This window comes from Salvelinus sp. IW2-2015, linkage group LG14, assembly GCF_002910315.2.
Source record: "Salvelinus sp. IW2-2015 linkage group LG14, ASM291031v2, whole genome shotgun sequence".
NCBI classification, from domain to species: domain Eukaryota; kingdom Metazoa; phylum Chordata; class Actinopteri; order Salmoniformes; family Salmonidae; genus Salvelinus; species Salvelinus sp. IW2-2015.
The window spans coordinates 42,385,591-42,406,826 of record NC_036854.1 but is presented as its reverse complement, the minus strand read 5'-3'; the positions used below and the strand labels follow the sequence as shown (position 1 = coordinate 42,406,826).

Genomic DNA, 21,236 nt, shown 5'->3' with positions numbered 1-21,236 from the left:
CTCACTGTTCTCAATGCATCTTTTGTGGACAGTCACACTCGCAAGATGAAGTTCAGAGTGATCTCCACTTCCCATTTGAAACCTAGGGCTTGATCTTGATGGTCTTTCTGGTTTTGCCATTTTAGGACATGCTTAGATGTGATGCTTATGGGAAGACACCTACAGATGCAGGGATGAGGGATACGTTCAAACACACAAGCATATAATCACTTTTGAATAATAAAAACATATGAACCATGACATACTCAGACACCTACGGATACTCGACACATGATCTTTACTTTGATAAGCTAAAATATACTGAACCAAAAGATTAAAAATAAAGAAAAAGAGAAACATATTATTTAGAATAGAAACATTCACTGCAGTGTTGTTTTGGTTTCTCACTCGTCACCGATGGGATTATTGGAGCATTTTCGATCCATCCTCTCCCTCACCAGTCACTCCGTTCTGCAGCGTGACGGGTACATTATGGTCCACTCCCTACTGGTTAGACTTGCTGTTCTCCAGAAAATCCCTCTGAGGTAAAGATGACTAGAACATAAAACACAATTGCCCTTTGTACACTATACACAACATTTTCAGTAGGCTCAGTTTTACAAAAGAGATTGTTTGACTATTCCATAGAAGAGTCAGTTTCAGAAAGAGAGAGATGTGATGAACTTACACAATAGCCGCAGCAGCTGGTGTTGCTGCCAATATTTTTAAGAGATGAAAGTTAAGATAGTGTGGTCAGAAGTGGCCAAATCTTCTCCGAGTAAACTAAACGCAACCCAATCTATACTTACATTGTAGGCATATCTCTCTCAACAAGGTCTGAATCTAAAGTTACAACTTTTTGCAGTTTTGTGAGGTTCTAAATTCAGAGATCAAATCAAAGTTTATTTGTCACCTGCTCCGAATACAACAGGTGTAGACCTTACAGTGAAATGCTTACTTACAGGCTCTAACCAATAGTGCAAAAAAGGTATTAGGTGAACAATAGGTAAGTAAAGAAATAAAACAACAGTAAAAAGACAGTGACAAATAACAGTAGCGAGGCTGTATACAGACACCGGTTAGTCAGGCTGATTGAGGTAGTATGTGCATGTAGATATGGTTAAAGTGACTATACATATATGATGAACAGAGAGTAGCCCGGTTAGCCAATGCGCGGGAGCACTGGTTGGTCGGGCCAATTGAGCTAGTATGTACATGAACGTATAGTTAAAGTGAATATGCATATATGATAAACAGAGAGTATCAGCAGCGTAAAAGAGGGGTTGGGGGGGGCACACAATGCAAATAGTCCGGGTAACCATTTGATTACCTGTTCAGGAGTCTTATGGCTTGGGACTAAAAACTGTTGAGAAGCCTTTTTGTCCTAGACTTGGCACTCCGGTACCGCTTGCCATGCGGTAGTAGACAGAACAGTCTATGACTGGGGTGGCTGGGGTCTTTGACAATTTTTAGGGCCTTCCTCTGACACCGCCTGGTGTAGAGGTCCTGGATGGCAGGCAGCTTAGCCCCAGTGATGTACTGGGCCGTACGCACTACCATCTGTAGTGCCTTGCGGTCGGAGGCCGAGCAAATTGCCGTAACAGCCAGTGATGCAACTGGTCAGGACGCTCTCGATGTTGCAGCTGTAGAACCTTTTGAGGATCTCAGGACCCATGCCAAATCTTTTTAGTTTCCTGAGTGTCACGTTCCTGACCTGTTTTCTCTTGTTTTGTATGTCTTTATTGGTCAGGGCGTGAGTGTTGGGTGGGCAGTCTATGTTTTGTATTTCTATGTTGGGTTTTGTGTTCGGCCTGGTATGATTCTCAATTAGAGACAGGTGTGTATCGTTTGTCTCTGATTGAGAGTCATACTAAGGCAGCCAGGGTTTCACTGGTGTTTTGTGGGTGTTTGTTTCCTGTGTTAGCGTTTGGGCCACACAGGACTGTTGCAGGTTAGTCACGTTTGTTGTTTTGTTAATTTGTTAGTGTTTGTTGGTTTGTCATTAAAATCATGAATACCTCCTACTCCGCATCTTGGTCCGATCCATGCTCCTCCTCGTCTGAGGAGGAGAACGACATTGACAGCCGTTACACTGAGGGGGAATAGGTTTTGTCGTTTCCTCTTCGTGACTGTCTTGGTGTGTTTGGACCATTCTAGTTTGTTGTTGATGTGGACACCAAGGAACTTGGAGCTCTAAAACCTGCTCCACTACAGCCCTGTCGATGAGAATGGGGGCATGCTCGGTCCTCATTTTCCTGTAGTCCACAATCATCTCCTTAGTCTTGGTTATGTTGAGGGATAGGTTGTTATTCTGGAACCACCCTAGTGCAAGGCTGCGTCCCAAATGGCACTCAATCCCTACATAGTCCACTACTAATATTGGGAATAGGGTGCCATTTAGGATGCATCGTGTAATCAACTAAATGAGAACGCCATTCTACCGAGGTTGACAAATATTGTCCAAACATTGGACTGATGGGGATATGATAAAAGGTCATTACGGGTAACTCCAGACAGACTTCTAATTGGTAAAAAGCACTAGAGTGCAGCAGGGAACATCAAGGTTGCTGCCCAATGGAACCCTATTCCCTACAAAGTGGCACTACTATTGACCTGGGCCCATAGGGATTCTCGTCAAAAGTAGGTCCTTTTTAGGGAACATGGTGCCATTTGGGAAACAAACCAGAGATCCATAAGAGATGCTACTGGGTACAAGGAGCAGATGCTGCTCTTCAAAGAGTTGGGGCTTCTTTCTAACCTACAACAGACAAGCACACGGACATTTAAAAGAAGAAATGTTTTCCACACCGACAGTCCACGCACGCACACGCCACACACACAACTGACCATGTAAACAGGCTGGAACTCCTCTTGGATGCAAAGATCGTCTGGATGTTGTTGTCTCGCTAAGTTGTCTGAACCAGGTCTGAGCGATGGAGGTGGTGGTCCTGTTACAGGGGGACAAAGAGGAAGTAAGTACAGGTACCAGTAAGCCCTTTGATGACATCACCTAAGGGCCAAGTAGCCCATTCCCTTTAAAATCTGGTCTATTTCAAAAATACAGACCACACAGAAGACTAGAAAGAAGTCACAATACATAGGAGGGCATCATTATTATACATATCGCAATTATTACACTACATAGTGCTACTATAACATATGTGCAATTACTTATTACTACAATAGTGTATTACAATAATGCATTACATATAATACATTAGTGCATTACTATAATACATAGTGGATTATTATACTACATAGTGTATTACTGTAATGTATAGTGCATTATTACTATACATATCGCATATATTATACTACATAGTGTATTACTTATACTACATATGTGTATTACTTATAAACAGTTGTATATATTATACTACATTAGTGCATTACTCATAATACAAAGTTGTATTATTATACTACAAGTGTAATATTATCTACATAGTGTAATATTATACTTACATGTGGATATTGATTTATACTACATAGTGCGATTACTATTAACTACATCAGTGGCTGTGTTCATCTATAGCTACCATTAGTTTGTATATTGTACCTGTGTAATGAGTCTTGTCTGCGGATTATCTATTACTACTATATCGGGATCTATAACTATATCTACATAGTTGTTGGATTACCTCTATTACTCACACAGATAGTTGTAGTTACGTATATTACATTAGTGTAATAATATACTACATAGTGCATTACTATAATACAAAGTGTATTATTATACCTACATAGTGTATAATATTATACTACATAGTGTAATATTATACTACATAGTGTAATATTATACTACATTATGCATTACTGTATTACATATTAGTGCATTATATTTATTAACCACATGAGTGTGCTTTACCATTACATACTCGTATAGCTGGTCTCGACATGGTGTACATGTTGTTCTCCAGGTGGCATTTCCCATCGTTGGGCAAAACTATCCCTCCCAGTTTCCCGTCTCCAGCAAAGTGGAAGCCAGCATCAGTGGAGAACACCAGCAGACGGGTGACGTTCCTCCAGCCAATGTGCTCCTGGGGAAGGGAGGGAGAGAGGGAGGCCTATTAAAACTTGTAAAAATTGACCACAAACAGAAAAAGGACACAGCCTACAGAAATACCAGAGAACAAAATTACAAGACTTACGAAAGATTCAGGAAGTATATATCAAAATCTATGAACAACTATGTGAGAGGTTACCCTCTTAAAACAGCAGTTTAGCGCCCTAGAGTGAATTAACTTTCAAACGTAAAAAAAAAAAAGGCCTTCTCTAAGCATATACACATTAAGCCTTGACTCCAGCCATTCTCAAATGAGAATAGGGTGTTGAGGTCAAGGACCATGAGACAGTCAATATAAAGCCCTGATAAAAGTATTATTGGAACTTTATGGGCTGGTTTTCTGGACAGATATCAAGCCTAGTCCTGGAGTAAAAAGTAAGCTGAATGGAGAAAGCTTTTCAGTCCTGGACTAGGCTTGATCTATGTCCGGGAAACTATCCCTAAATATGATAGAAACATATTACTTACACCACACACAGCCACTTGCATGATGGCATCGAAGCCTCCCTCTGATGAGTCCAGGTTTCCAGAGATCTGCTGTTCACCAACCAGGGTGTTAAACTGCTGTCCATTGCTGGTCAGCGTCAGGAGGTTCTTATAGCTGAAGGGACTGGTGCAGTTCTGGTCCCCAGTACAGGGGTTCAGCAGCTTCTTCTCTACAAAGGAACCAAAACCTAGAAGAAGAGATCCATCCCATATATAAACTGTATTGTTAGGGAGACGGGACACCAATTTGTTAAACTTCAAAACGTCTATACTAAGATCAAACCGGAAATCTTTATGGGCATTATGGGTATTGTAGTACAGTAGTGTTTGGAGGATATATTGGCATTCAAACCATGCCAATATATCCACTCAACACCGGCTTTGAGGGCTTCATCACTTTTATACCAGGGGTTACCAACATATTAAAATAATGATTGATAGATCTTCATTAAAAATGTTTTTTTTTAATGAATTCATTCGTACTATGTCACCCTTCCACAAGATATAGGCCCGACACAAATCTAGGGTTGCTACCTAAGCCGGCTGGTCGTTCATTCTATCGGTTTGGTTGAGACTTGACCCAGTCGTTCAGTCTTTATGTTCTGTATGGACGCGACACAGTCGTTCGTTCTTAATGTTCCATTGCCATACTGGCTGGTAACGTTCTTATCCCTTGCTTGCTAGCTAGCCAACTACGGGTAACTTAGTCAAGTCAAAAAGTGCATCCAGATTAACAGCAAATTTGCTGGATTTGCATAAACTGTTTTCTAGTGACATTTATCTGGATACAACCATAACAATGAGGTAATGAGGCGTGATTCCGCCTGGCATAGAAAATGTGCTTACTTGTCAGGACAGTGTTGTTCAGAGGAGCTAGCTAACAACACAGCTAACACAATCACTTCAAACTGAAGCTGGAAAGACTTTAGTTTTACCTTTTTTATTTTATTTACATTTCTTTGTATATATCCATAAAAATTATGCAAGCTGATTCATGATTTTGACTGGCTGAGAAACGCTGCCTCTGTCTGTCTCGTCCCAACACGTACATTATTATGGGACAGCTTGAGGAATATTGAAACAATGTTGCAAATGTCCGAGAGGCAGACAGCAAGGTTTATTCCTCATACAACCAGGCTGATTCTCAAGCTCACCGATTCTGAAATCAGATGTGATCTTTGACATCTCCAGCACGAGCTGTGTTCCCAGGTTCTTGACGTTTTCCAGATCGTCCTTCATGGAGTAGGACAGGTCCACCAGGTAGTAGAGGTCGATGGGGTAATCCTCAGTAAGTTTGAACTTCAGGTTAAAAGACTGGGGTTCACCTGCAGTACACAGACAAATGGGCAAGGTTAAGCCGGGGACTACTGACTTGCTAACTCTGGCATATTTACATTGATGTGAACACTGAAATCTTGATTCATGTGCACCTTCCCTGTCAAATAAGATGCTGGCCTTCACATGAAAGAGTATAAGGAACACTCCTTCCAAATCATAATAGCTAAAACACTCAAAAGAAAATGGAGGCTACTGTAACTAATCAACATAACAGTGAAAGACCACGGAGGAACAGCAGGATAAACAAAAAAGACCCTCAGCAACGCTGCGTCAACAATGGTTGTCAAGCAAGATGTTTTGGCTGAAGCAAAATGAACTAAGACTGCATCCCTAATGACACCCAATTTCTAATATAAGGCACTACTTTTGACTAGAGCTAAAAGTAGTGCACTAAATAGKGAAAAGGGTTCMATTTGGGACGCAACCCAATYAAACRTARCWGTTCCATTTAAGTTTTTACCCGATCTGAGGCTAAGGGTGAGTTTCTGTGGCTGGATCTGTGTGATGTCCTCTGGTCGGAGTTTCCCTTCTCCCTTGTTGCGGTTGGTCACAGCCTTGTTCTTCAAGAGCCGCTGGCTGCCTCGGGGGTTCTCTACCTTGGCGGAGCTGCAACCTCTCTTCCTCAGGGACTCCAGCTCGTCACAGCGGGTCGATGTGGCCTCACCCTGCTTCAGGAACTGCTGGGAGAGAGGAGGTATAAGTATCATGACACATTGCATTATGGCACTCAGAGGAAATCCACCCAAAAATGTAAGGTCCTTATTTTCTGAAAATGTATTTCCTATACTCCCAAGCAGGTTATAAAGGTTACAAACAATATTACCCGACACACTCATGTTTTAATTCAAAGGAACAGTTTAGACTCTTCAAGTTGTAATGCTGAGTCAGTGAATATTACGGTTGTGTAGCATCAATGCAGTAACAATGTTATTGGCAAATTCTTATCCACGTACTGAGTCCATGCACCAGCCACATTTTGCTCCCACTTGAATACACTCCCCACAGGATTTGGCATTAGCCTTGATGCACTCGTTCCCTTCTGGAATGGAATGGAAAAACAAAGGTTGAAAAGAAGCAAACTCATCATAGACTCTTAAAAACTAACCAGGAAATAAGCCAGAGTGTACACATTGTGTAATTTGGAAAACTGTGTGGCTCAGAGAGAACAGTAAATTGAGCCAGAGACAGAATGGAATATTCCTTTCACGTTCGTCGTAGTGAGGAGACCAAGGCTTTTTAATAAACGAAGAACACTTAAACAAACTAACGTGAAGCTAATTACACCGAGTGCTGACATGCAACTACACATAGACAATAACCCACAAAACCAAAATGGAAAATGGCAACCTAAATAGTATCCCCAATCAGAGACAACGATAGAAACAGCTTTCTCTGATTGGGAACCAATTCAGGCCACCATAGACCTACATTACCTAGACATACCAAAATCCTATAGATATACAAAAACCCCTAGACAATACAACACACACATACCCACCCTCGTCACACCCTGACCTGACCAAAATAATACAGAAAACATAGATAACTAAGGTCAGGTCGTGACAATTCCTCTGTTCCATAGTTGCATGATGTCTTCACTACTATGCTCAAAGAGATGCTCAAAGAAACATACACTGTAAACCCCAGTGTGATGTCATTACTCAACTTTTGAGGAAACCTGTAGCACTTGATATATCTGAGTACAGTTACTTAAAGTCATTTTGAGTGCCTTCGGAAAGCAATCAGACCCCTTGAGTTTTTCTACATTACAGCCTTATTCTAAAATATATATATTTTTAAAATATTTTTTGCAATCTACACACAATACCCCATAATGACAAAGTGAAAACAGGTTTTTACATTTTGCAAATGTATTAAAAATAAAAAACCTTGTTTACACAAGTATTCCCACCCTTTGCTATGAGACACGACATTGAGCTCAGGTGCATCCTGTTTCTATTGATCATCTTTGAGATGTTTCTACAACATCATTGGACTCTACCTGTGGTAAATTCAATTGATTGGACATGTTTGGAAAGGCACACACCTGTCTATATACGGTCCCACAGTTGAAAGTGCATGTCAGAACAAAAACCAAGCCATGAGATCAAAGGAATTGTCCGTAGAGCTCAGAGACAGGATTGTGTCGAGGCACAGATCTGGGGAAGGGTATCAAAACATTTCTGCAGTATTGAAGTTCCCCAAGAACACAGTGATCTCCATCATTCTTAAATGGAAGAAGATTGGAACCACAAGCTTCCCACAATGTTGGGTGAATTTTGGCCCATTCCTCCTGACAGAGCTGGTGTAACTGAGTCAGGTTTGTAGGCCTCCTTGCTTGCACACGCTTTTTCAGTTCTGCTCACAAATTCTCTATATGATTGAGGTCAGGGCTTTGTGATGGCCACTCCAATACCTTGACTTTGTTGTCCTTAAGCCATTTTGCCACAACTTTGGAAGTATGCTTGGGGTCATTGTCCATTTGAAACGCCCATTTGCGACCAAGCTTTAACTTCCTGACTGATGTCTTGAGATGTTGCTTCAATATATCCACGTAATTTTCCTGCCTCATGATGCCATCTATTTTGTGAAGTGCACCAGTCCCTCCTGCAGCAAAGCACACCCACAACATGATGCTGCCACTCCCGTGCTTCACGGTTGGGATGGTGTTCTTCAGCTTGTAAGCCTCGCCCTTTTTCCTCCAAACATAATGATGGACATTATGGCCAAACAGTTCAATTTTTGTTTCATCAGACCAGAGGACATTTCTCCAGTTGCAAACCGTAGTCGTTTTTTTTTATGGCGGTTTTGGAGCACTGGCTTCTAACTTGCTGAGCAGCCTTTCAGGTTATGTCGATATAGGACTTGTTTTACTGTGGATATAGATACTTTTGTACCTGTTTCCTCCAGCATCTTCACAAGGTCCTTTGCTGTTGTTTTGGGATTGATTAGCACTATTCGCACCAAAGTACGTTCATCTCTAGGAGACACAACGCGTCTCCTTCCTGAGCGGTATGATTGCTGCTGTCCCATGGTGTTTATACTGCATACTATTGTTTGTACAGAGAACGTGTACCTTCAGACGTTTGGAAATTGCTCCCAAGGATGAACCAGACTTGTGGACGACAATTCTTTTTCTGAGGTCTTGGCTGATTTCTTTTGATTTTCCCATCATGTCAAGCAAAGAGGCACTGTGTTTGAAGGTAGGCCTTGAAATACATCCACAGGTACACCTCCAATTGATTCAAATGTGTCAGTTAGCTTATCAGAAGCTTCTAAAATCATGACATCATTTTCTGGAATTTTCCAAGCTGTTTAAAGGCACAGTCAACTTAGTGTATGTTAACTTCGACCCACTGGAATTGTGATACAGTGAATTATAAGTGAAATAATCTGTCTGTAAACAATTGTTGGAAAAATTACTTGTGTCATGCACAAAGTAGATGTCCTAACCGACTTCCCAAAACTATAGTTTGTTAACAAGACATTTGTGGAGTGGTTAAATGACTCCAACCTAAGTGTATGTAAACTCCGACTTCAACTGTATACTGTATGTGGGTATGTGGATTATATATATAAATATATTTACCCCAAAATATATGGGGATTGGAAATGATGCATACAATTACATTGATGGAAGCTACAATATATCTGCAATATTAAAACTGGATTTACCCCCTACAAAAAAAAAGTACTAGGTAAAGGGCCTGAATACTTAAATGTGATATTTCAGTTCTGTTTTAAATAAATTTGCTCAAATGTTTAAAAAAACAACGTTTTTTGCTTTGCATTAGCGGGTGTTGTGGGTTAGATTAATTAAGAAAACATCTATTTAATACATTTTAGAATAAGGCTGTAATGTGACAACATGGGAAAAAGTCAAGGGGAATACTTTCCACATGCACTACATGCAAAAACACATATTAATTATTTTATTTGTATTTTTATCTACCTGCAGTAGATTGTGTTATCATAAATAAAAACGTTTAGTTGATGTGACTTCTCATTGTCCCCCACGATAAAATCGGGAGGGAACTGTGGATCTGTAACACATCAACAGCACTGGCCCGATTGGACAAAACTTGGGTGGATGACGTGTCTTGCCACAGAGATACTGCATTTAGAAAGTTACACCGATTGGCCTAAACCGGGAGCTATAGTAATTAACTGAAATGTGTTAGTCACACACAATCTCAATTTGTTCAAGGGGGGCACTGCATCATTTGTGTGGGATGACATTGTGCTGTCGGCTTATTTAGTTTGAGTCAGGACAAACTTAAACATTTTGAAGAAATAATGACTTTTCATTGACTTTGAGCTCAACTTACTTGAAGTATTTGAGTAAAAATGTCTTGGGGTTTACAGTGTAGGTGGAGCTGCTTCTTCTTCTGACTAATGACATCRTTACATTACAGCAGCATGCTCAGTTGGGGTCTTACGGGACATCAGGCAGTTAATCACTATTCTGTACTGTATATTTATGATGCGGYTTAGTAGAAATATATTATGATTAGATGATGTACTGTGTAGTCAGTGTACAGAAACAGAATACTGTTGAGGGTTGATTTTGTCTAACAAGGTGGATGTTACAGTAAGTAAAGCAGAAACTTGAGATAAGATGGAGAATAATCTTACCTTGCTGAGCACTGCTGTAACAAATGACTCCTARCAACGTTGAAATCAGAAGTAGTTTCAGGTCCATCTGAAAAAATGTTAAATGTGAGGATACAGTAAAGGTGGAGGTGAATACTGTGTTTTTGTTTACATTTCTTGTACCATAGAAGACAGACGTTGTGAATGTATTTACATTTGTAGTACCATAGAATGCATGAGGCTTGGTGATCTAATGCATACATTCTTCCTTCCCTTGACTAAAAGGACCAGTTAACTGATATAGCCTTAGGGCCCGGAGTTCTTCCTGGTCAGGTGGTCACATGGTCTGGACGCCTATATATTATAGATATAATCAGTAACTGTATTAACTCATGACATGGGCCATTACTCTACTTATGCTCCCATGTAAGCTGTGGTTCTCTAATGGTCCATTTAACCAGAGAAGTCAGAGTGTATTTAGTCTCCCTGTCGTTGAGGGTTGAGCTGGGGACTGAGTGTAAAACGGGGAATGATTCATTGACCTGAGTCAAAGGTTGTGTGTGTGTACCGGATGGGGATCGATATACATTGCAGGAAGACTTTTGACCCTATGGAGCCTAGCTGGGCTATTTACAGGAGGGAGGGAAGGAGGGAGGGTGATGGAGAAGGAGGGCAATGGAGAGGGAGGGGAGACTGCAGGTTAGTGAAGGAAGAAGAATGACATGTGAGAGGAGGTTGTTTTATTGAATAAGCTCCTGACTGTTATCCTGTGATACACTGAGAATAGCAGACCTCTGCCTCCCTGCCATCAGATAGTTTATTACCTCCCATTATAACCAGGCATGTTACAGATAGCCTAGAGAGAAATCAGCCTCAATGTTTTGAGGTACAGCTTAAACAGAAGACATGGGTGAGGGACAATGCTACTACGCTGATGGAGAAGAGATAAGCATAGCATCCATGACACAATCCCCTAAGGTGGAGAAGGGGGTTGAGAGTGCACCAATGTGGAGAATTCACTAGAAACTTCCTGTCTCAGTACAACAGACCAACCCTAGCGAGTTTAGTAGGGATGCAGACTACAGCTGGTAGCCTACAGGACAATCCTCTGCATTGTCTCTCTACCGAGGCCATCCATCCAACACAGAACTGCTAATCACCAGCATGCTGTCCTAACATCAATGCACATGGTTAACATTAAGGATAGAAGGGCTAGTGATGAGGAAGCTCAAGAGGAATTCTCCCCCATTTTACAGTGGTGGGAAGCTGTCATAGGACCAAAATATATACCCCTGGCCTGTCAATGACAGCTAACACTACACAGTTACTGCACTGAGGGTGCTGTGCTCTTCTGTATGTTGTCGGTTGTATGTGTATGTTTTGTAAAACAAAACATATAATTAAATCTTGCAAAAGAATGCTTGTGCATTCTCAGCACAGTACGTGGTGAGAAATAAGTTCTGGCAGTCAGTACTGTATGGTGTTGAGTGAAGCATTCCTCGGCCACCTCGTGTGTGTGTGTGTGTGTGTGTGTCCCATCATGTTCTATATAGAGCCTAGCAGGTGTGGAGGATGAATCAGAATTAGTTGGGTAACATAGATAAATAAGATGTTTTATTTACATAATATGCTTATGGGAGATACTTGTCATTAGAATGTCTCCCTTTGGACTATACTGTTGGCAGTTGCACTTTTCCCTTCTCAGAATGGAACATTGTCTTCCTATGTGAATGTATCTGTTAAACCATGTGAAGGGATGGCGTGATTAATTAGTTGTCTCTCCAGTTAGTTGTCTCCACAATGTCTGTACGCCAGTCACTCCCTCCTTTTCCCATTGGGGGGAAGAGTATGGCAGTGTCTGGAACCATTGTATGTCCCCTCTGATGTTGCACATATCTTGAGATAGTATATGATCTAGAGGCTCACTCCCCTCAGTGAGCTTGTCCAGGAGTGGGGTGTACTTGAGATGAGTATCTAGAGTTGACAATTGATATATGCCATTGGATGAGTTGGTGTTTTTGTACTATGAAGTACCAGGAATGAGATTAGAACCTCGTCTTAGAGACCAAATTGAACAATAATTTATAGCTAATGCTATTTGGCTATGGGATACTCCTTTCTCCTTTCTCAAGTAAAAGGCCCTTTGTGAAGTTTTCCTAAGATCTGTGGTTCGTCATGTAAGTTGAGAGAGGCGTATCTTGGCTATAAAAGATCTTGGTATTCTTTTGTAGGCACTCTCAGAATTCATTATAGACACTGAATTGATCTGAGAGTCAAAGGGCGATTTTAAAGCTCACATGTTATTAAAGATGAAATTTAAGTATAACTGACTGGTGTGTGGTCCTCATTTGGTAATACAGGAAATTGACACGACACAGGACAGTCAACTCCCAGATTAGATCAGATGGACTAGGGCCTCTGACTGACTGACTATTATTCAGTTATTGATGAGTTGTTGACAAAACAAATTGTAAGGGGTGCGTACTGGCGGCAGAGAAGTCAGACGCAGGAAAGTAAAAACTGTGTTTCCAAAGGCGCAGTTCAATAATAAAAAACCATCGGAAACCAGAACAATCAATGAATGGGTACAAAACCCGACGCACACCAGACATAACGTGCACAAGCACTTACAATAAATAATTCCGGACAAGGACATGGGGGGAACAGAGGGTTAAATACACAACATGAAATGAATGGAATTGGAACCAGGTGTGTAGGAAGACAAGACAAAACAAATGGAAAATGAAAGGTGGATCGGCGATGGCTAGAAGACCGGTGACATTGACCGTAGAACGTCGCCCAAACAAGAAGAGGGACCGACTTCGGAGGAAGTCGTGACACAAATATCTTAGAGAAAGAGATTAAGGCAGCCTTTTGCTTTAGCTAAAAGCTTCTGCAAAGTAGTTCAACTTCACTAAACAAAGATTTGTACAAACAGCCCTGCAAACCCTTTGTCCCAGATAGAATAAACATCTGTGACCTCTGGACAGAACCAAAACCACAGCCTCTGTTGGTCCAGCACAGTTCCAGGGACCCATTATGTGTTAAACTATGCTTGTAAAATGCCAGCGAGGGGTCAAGTTAGAAAAACAAAAGGGCTGCTTCTATTCTATGAAGCTTAGCAGCTGGTGACAGGAATGCTCTTCAAGTCCTCCACTGTCAGAGGGACTAGTGGACAGAACGATATGTAGACCAACACACTGGTACTGTACTAACCCCTATCGAAGACACATTATTGCTTTTAAGGAGTTGCATCTTAAACTACATTAGTAACTTAACTTAAGAATCAGTTTCTTATACCGTAAAACGTATAAAGGTTAAGAACTTTCATGAAAGAGCACAGTTTGAATGATATGGCAAATAGAAATCAAACCAGATGGACATCAGAAATAGATGGTAGAGGTTGAGGGTAGAGGAAGGACAGGAGTAAAAACAAAGACAATAGAACTGCTGTAAAATAGACTGTGTCCATAAAATGTATATAGTATGTATAAGCTGGAAATACAGGCCTAAGCGTTGTTGTTCACTAGTTTGCTCCAATTGGGGGAGGGATGGTTGGGTTGGAGGGTAATATATATATTTTTTAAGATATGTAAGTTTTGTATGTGTAAGTTTTATAGGTGTATATACGTTTTTAATGTGTAAATGTATATATTTATATGTGTATATATATATACACTACTGTTCAAGATTCTGAGGTCACTTAGAAATGCCCTTGTTTTTTAAAGAAAAGCAAAAAAAATTGTCCATTAAAATGACATCAAATTGATCTAAAATACAGTGTAGACATTGTTAATGTTGTAAATGACTATTGTAGCTGGAAACTGCTGATTTTTTATGGAATATCTACATAGGCGTACAGAGGCCAATAATCAGCAACAATCACTCCTGTGCTCCAATGGCACGTTGTGTTAGCTAATCCAAGTTCATCATTTTAAAAGGCTAATTGATCATTAGAAAACCCTTTTGCAAATATGTTAGGGCAGCTGAAAACTGTTGTACTGTTTAAAGAAGCAATAAACTGGCCTTCTTTAGACTAGTTGAGTATCTGGAGCATCAGTATTTGTGGGTTCGATTACAGGCTCAAAATGGCCAGAAACAAATAACTTTCTTCTGAAACTCGTCAGTCTATTCTTTTTTTGAGAAATGAAGGCTATTCCATGCGAGAAATTGCCAAGAAATTGAAGATATCGTACAACGCTGTGTACTACTCCCTTCACAGAACAGCGCAAACTGTCTCTAACCAGAATAGAAAGAGGAGTGGGAGGCCCCGGTGCACAACTAAGCAAGAGGACAAGTACATTAGAGTGTCTAGTTTGAGAAACAGACGCCTCACAAGTCCTCAAGTCCCCTAAATAGTTCAACATTCACAAGGCCGCAGGGCCAGATGGTTTACCAGGACGTGTACTGCGAGCATGTGCTGACAAGTCTAGGAGCGCCATGTCTAGGTCCAAGAGTCTTCTAAACAGTTTCTACTCCCTATAAGACTCCTGAACACCTAATCAAATGGCTACCAAATGGCTACCCCCCCCCCCCCCCACACACACACACACACAAACCTCTCCCTCAAGGACCAATACCATCACACATTAGATAATGTGATGATGACCATAAACAGAAGCAGCTGCATGTCTTTAGTCCATAGCATCCTTATTGTCAATTTGACACAGACATACTTGTATAAGATTCCAAGGAGCTGATTTCTTCATCCCTCAACCGTGACCAATTATAGTGTTTATAATCTATTATAGACCTGTGGCCCTAGAGTTGAGCCCACTGTAGGGTCTCAAGCAAGGTAACCTAGGCAACACATCTACAAAAACGTCCAACATCAACATTACAGGAAACATGACAATTACATGTTTGTTGTTGAATAGGAAAAATAAAGCAAAATCGTTAGATTAAATAAAGTTCGGAACACTATTTAAAAAACAATATCTTGTCCCAAACAATATTTATCTGTACTAGCGATTATGAAAATTCAACCTTTACATCAACGCTCAAAAAGAAGATAGATTGAGATCCATCTGGAACAAATATTCCCTCTCCTCTCCACTCAAAATATTTATTCTGGTCCAAGTTTGAAGACTGCCAAGATCCTACTGTCTCTGTCTGTGAAAAACTAGAAATCTGGATAAGGGACAGTTATAAATTTACTGGGGTGGAGGTGTCCAAAATAAGGGAGGGTTGCCTAACTTTTTTTTGCTTTGAGGAGGGTTGTGTGTTTTTTTATTGGGCACAGTGTTTTTCCCTGGTTTACATTTGCTCTTTTGCATGTTTTACTATACATTCTCTTCCATCCTAACCAAATTCCCTCATCTGTTTGAATGCACTTCCCCCTATATCAAGGTGTTTAGGTACTTCCCTGGTGCACTACACTTTTCCGCATGCTAACTTTTGGTCCAACGCTCTAACCGCTAGGCAATCTGCCGCCCTAACACAATAGTGGTAGGTAGATCATTTGTTCAGATCCGCAATAGGCTAACTAGCAATCATACCACACATAAAATAGCGTTGAAACCGCTTTAATGCGCAAATATTGATATAATAACCATCATATCGAAGTAAACTTGGAGTCACACGATGATATGTTGTGTTATGATGAACTTCACAGGGTGGTGAAAGTGCATGGTGATGACGTTCCTTTCAATAAATATCGAGGGTCTTATTCTGGTGACATGAGGATCGATGCCTGGCTGCCATTTGACAAGTAAAAATAATCTCGCACTTTTGTCCATAATAGTCTCATGTAGGCGTTTACCCTTACTGTATCTGTGAGCTGTTGGCTGTTGGCTAGAGGGCACGTGCCAATACCAGAGTGGGCACATTCGCTATACCGACGCAACATTTTTAATGACAAAACAATTAGTAGGCCTAGACTTGAAAATGCGATGGAAACCTGTAATGGTCCTATGTGTGGCTGGTGTAGGGAGTCAGGCGCAGGACAGCAGATATGAGTAATCAAAGTACTTTACTCAAAAAATACAAATATACAAGGCAACAATGATAGCCCACAAACACGGACCGAATTACAATGAAAAATCACTCACAAAACAAACATGGGGAACAGAGGGTTAAATAATAAACAAGTAATTAGGTAAGTGAAGCCAGGTGTGTAAGACACAGACAAAACAAATGGAAAATGAAAAGTGGATCGGCAGTGGCTAGAAGGCCGGTGACGTCGACTGCCGAACGCCGCCCGAACAAGGAGAGGGACCAACTTCGGTGGAAGTCGTGACAATACCAATTGAATTGAGTTATTTTTGTATTTTTATGTGCGCTATTTATTTATGCACAGACTTCTATCCGCAACAAGTCAATTAGATGGAAACACAACTCTGATGAGAAAGTGCACTTATTGTTTTTATGCAGATTTTAGAATATTAACATGAAAATCTATCGCCAATAGCTAAAGACACCCTAAAGACTCTGGCAGGTGTGCTAGTCCAGTGTCACTTTGATTATGCGGTTCATCAGCAGACCCAAACTTCTAAAGAATAAGCCACAGACCAGCCAAAACAAGCTTGTGTCACGATCGTCGAAATAACATTCGGACCAAGGCCCAGCGTGATATGGGTTCCACATATTTATTGACGTGAAACGCATAAAACAATAAAACGCAAACGATACGTGAAGCTATGGAGTGCTCACAGGCAACTACACATAAACAAGATCCCACAAAACACAGTGGGGAAATGGCTGCCTAAATATGATCCCCAATCAGAGACAACGCTAAACAGCTGCCTCTGATTGGGAACCATACCAGGCCAACATAGAAATAAAACAACCTAGACTACCCACCCTATTCACACCCCGACCTAACCAAAATAGAGAATAAAAAGGCTCTCTATGTTCAGGGCGTGACAGCTTGTAAGAATTGTACGTAAACTTCCCTCTCATACTCATCTGGAGATTGAGCGTTTTAAGCAGCTAGGCTGGCTATCTGTGGAAAAAAAGGATAGCATTAATTCAACTTGGTTTGGTCCACAGAATTATCATGGACTCAGCCCCTAGGTACCTATCCAACTATTTTTAATTTGTTAAAGATGTCCACCAGCATAACACCAGAGCCAGAGCCTCTAATATTCTCTGTTTTAAATATAAGAATCTATCTGGTAAGAACACATTTTTATATCCCGGCGCTGTTGAGTGGAACAAACTACCACATCAACTCAAAGCCAAACATAACCACTTTTAAAAAGAATGTCAAAAGCTGGCTAATGTGTGAACAGTGGAACCTATTTTTGTCTATATCTCTGTATCTGTATGACTGTATATAAAAAATATAAAAAAATAGGGACCACAATGGAAATAAGTCCTCAGCTTTATTGTGCAATCACTTTTAAAAATCTTTGTGCTGTGTGTATGTCTTTTTTTAAACTAATTTAATCAATTATTCAATCCAATCTGTGCAGTGAACATTTGATGAATGGAAAGAGACATCTGTTACAAAACACCAAAAAGTTTAATGACATTCAGGGATTGTCAAGCCAAGACTTCGATACTGGGTAGGCCTACAAGGTAGGGAGGGATGTATTTTCTGTCTGTCGAGATTGACATAGTCTATTTATTGTGGTGTTGAAAACGCAAACCATGATATTGAAGCGCCCAAACTAGGAAAGCTTTGTTTATTGGATGCGGGGTGCATTGGCACATAAACCTGTTGTTGGAAAATTCATTACATATATTTTATATAATTATAAATATGACATCAAAATGTTGAAAATCTGATTTCCCCCTAGCTGATCATTGTCTGCAGCCAGCTCTGATCGTAGTGTAGGTCTAATGAAACCAATAGTGTGCAACTGCAGCCCTCGAGCATCCCATTGGTTCCTGCATGAACCCCCACCCCACCTCGAGCACACCATTGGTTTGTGCATGAACGACCCCGAGCATGTCATCTTCATGCTTGCACCCCTGCCTCCTGCCTATATACTGGAGTCCTAGCTTAACAATGGACCAATAGAAGTATAAAGAGGGGTTCCTGCAGATGCAGGAATGCCCATATGCAGGAACGCCCCGAATTGCACCCTTCTCAATGAAACAGGCAGGGAGAGTGAGCTCGTCCGTGATGGTCGGCAAACCCTCAACCTTATGGCCTGTGGCCTTGCATCTACTGTGCCACAAAAGCATTCTGAAGTGGCAAAGTCGGTATCCACGTTTATAAACACAGGGTCGCTACAGTAATTGTTATTTGTGGTCGTAAACATTATTTTGAGTGAAAGATGCACTATGCAGAAATCGCTCCGCCATTTCTTATTTGCAAAAATTCTAGTTTTCCTAACTTCAGCGTGTGACAAAACAAGTAAGTATAGTGTACAGAAAAAAACGTACCATGTAAACCGTTGTGAAATATAATTTTCCATTACCCAAAATATTGTATTTCCAGTAAGTAAAAAGTAAGACGCCAAAAGAAACGTAAGAATTGGAAGCATAGCGATAGCTCTCATAGAACAGATATACCGCTTCTTACACTTGCTTTCAAAGAGAATGACAGATCTATAACACACATTTCTATGTGAATTTTGTTGGGTCGCAAAATAAATGACACATTGCAGCTTTAATTGTGTGTGTGTGTGTGTGTGTGTGTGTGTGTGTGTGTGTGTTTTACAGTACAATGGCAGTGTTACATTGGGTGGGAAGTGGGGTAGAGGCCTTCACGGGTCCGAAATTAATCTGGGGCTTTCCCATCCGGAGCTAATATGTATAAATAAATGTTTTAAATATAGAGACCCGTTCCGAACGGATATACCCGTTCCGTATAGACCTGGCTGGACCAGGTCCGATCCGAGTGAGGGAAGCAGCAGAAAGTTTTATTTTATTTTTTAGATAGACTACTTTATTAACCATAGCTGATAAAGCGCGAAAGAGAAGAGGTAGAACGTGGCGGCGCTCTAGCAGGGGCCGTGCTGTGTATGTAGGCTACTACTGTGACTATCATCTAATATGATTACGTAGTACCTGTCCTGACTGCATCAAACTGAGAGAAGCTAGCTAATTGAGGCTACTCCAGAATATTAAGTAGAAGCCTACCTGTTGGCTCTTGGTCGTTGTAGTCTATCCTCCTCCTTTAACTTTTAATTCCATCTTCCATTGATGAGATATCTCCTAACTTTTGCCACACATGGCGTCTCGATGACTGTAGCCTATTGCCGCTTTGATGACTTATGATTGGCTGACAACAAGCTACACCTGCAGCATCAATTATACAATTTCTCTCTCTCTTTCTCTCTCTTTCTCTCTCTCTCTCTTTCTCTCTCTCTCTCTCTTTCTCTCTCTCTCTTTCTCTCTCTCTTTCTCTCTCTCTCTTTCTCTCTCTCAGCAATGGGCATTCTGAATATTTTCGGTGTTCCGGCTCATTTGGCTTCGTTCACGTAAAAGAACTAGCTCATTTGGCTCCCAAACAGAGGATTCACCCTCTGGATAATTATTTTGTTTTGAGTTTAAAAAGCAGCACGCAAAAAAATGAACGGCTCTTTCACCAATGCGATTCGGTTCTGACGTTCACCAAAAATATCCTTTCAAAAAGAGTCACCCATCACTACTCTCTCTCTACTGCAGCAGTCAAGTTCGGATCTGAACGGGTCCTTCCGGACAAGTCAGTTAAAATGACATATACCCAATCATAGTAGATCCGACCCAGACCCTTGACAATATTTGTAATTCTGGATATGGACCCGCTCGGGTCCCGGGGATTCGGGTACAGGTGGATCCATGAAGACCTCTAGAAGGGGGTGTTTTTTATGACACCTAGAGTTATACCAGTCCCCCCAGTAGAAGTCGAACTGTCATTAAGATATCCATCATCCAAGTCCTTCACTCATGTGGAAAATGCATAGACGTATTGTAGAGTAATCAAGAACTTATGAAAAACAGGATTCCTACAATTATATTTACCTTATCGGCGTGATTTATTTCCGAGGCAACATACATACAGTAAACGTATCCTCTTTAGAATCCCCGTCGTGATCCGCTACCCAGCGTAGACACCGCAACAATTGCCTTGTTGGCAACGGGAGCTACGTTCTCCTCCTGCGAAAAGTAATATAAAAGTGTTGGCGTATTTAATTAATATATATATATTTAGTATATTCCCGTTGCCGCGTGAACTTATTTTTCTTTTCAAAATTAGATGAAGAGACAAGTCCGCAGTCCTCTCTGCTGAAGCTAAGCCCCGCCTCCACAGGAAATGCAGATACGCACATATTCTATTACAGTGAACATTATGATATGTACGATCATTTTTACATTTTTTTAATCTAGGCAAGTCAGTTAAGAACAAATTCTGATTTACAATGACGGCCTACCCGGGCCAAACCCTAACCCGGACGACGCTGGGCCAATTGTGCGCTACCCTATTGGACTCCCAATCACGGCCGGTTGTGATACAGCCTGAAATCGAACCAGGGTCTGTAGTGACGACTCTAGTACGAGATGCAGTGCCTTAGACGGCTGCGCCACTCGGGAGCCAAGAGACCTGGTCACTTAAAAAAATCTTTGTACTGTATGTATAGTTGTGCTGTGTGTACATATACCGGGTTACCTTTAGTCTGAAGGTAACCCGGGACTTACCGAAAAATGAATGGAAGTGGATAGGACACGCAAAAGGTATGCGAGTAATTCCACAGTAAATTTGTAAAAAATTCTAGAAGATTTTTTTTTTTTGAGTTTTAAATTTCTTATATCTCTCAGATATAGGACAGACACTTCAAAACATACTTACTTTTGATTTAATTTTAGACTATCTGTTTTTCCATGCATACATCTGTTATTCAAT

The 21,236-nt window shown here is 40.8% G+C and overlaps 1 pseudogene; it reads right to left on the bottom strand.

The window, feature by feature from the left end:
- LOC111973564 (integrin beta-1-like) overlaps positions 1–20,654 on the bottom strand; it is a 22,998-nt pseudogene extending 2,344 nt beyond the window's left edge.
- Between the last annotated feature and the right edge of the window lie 582 nt (positions 20,655–21,236).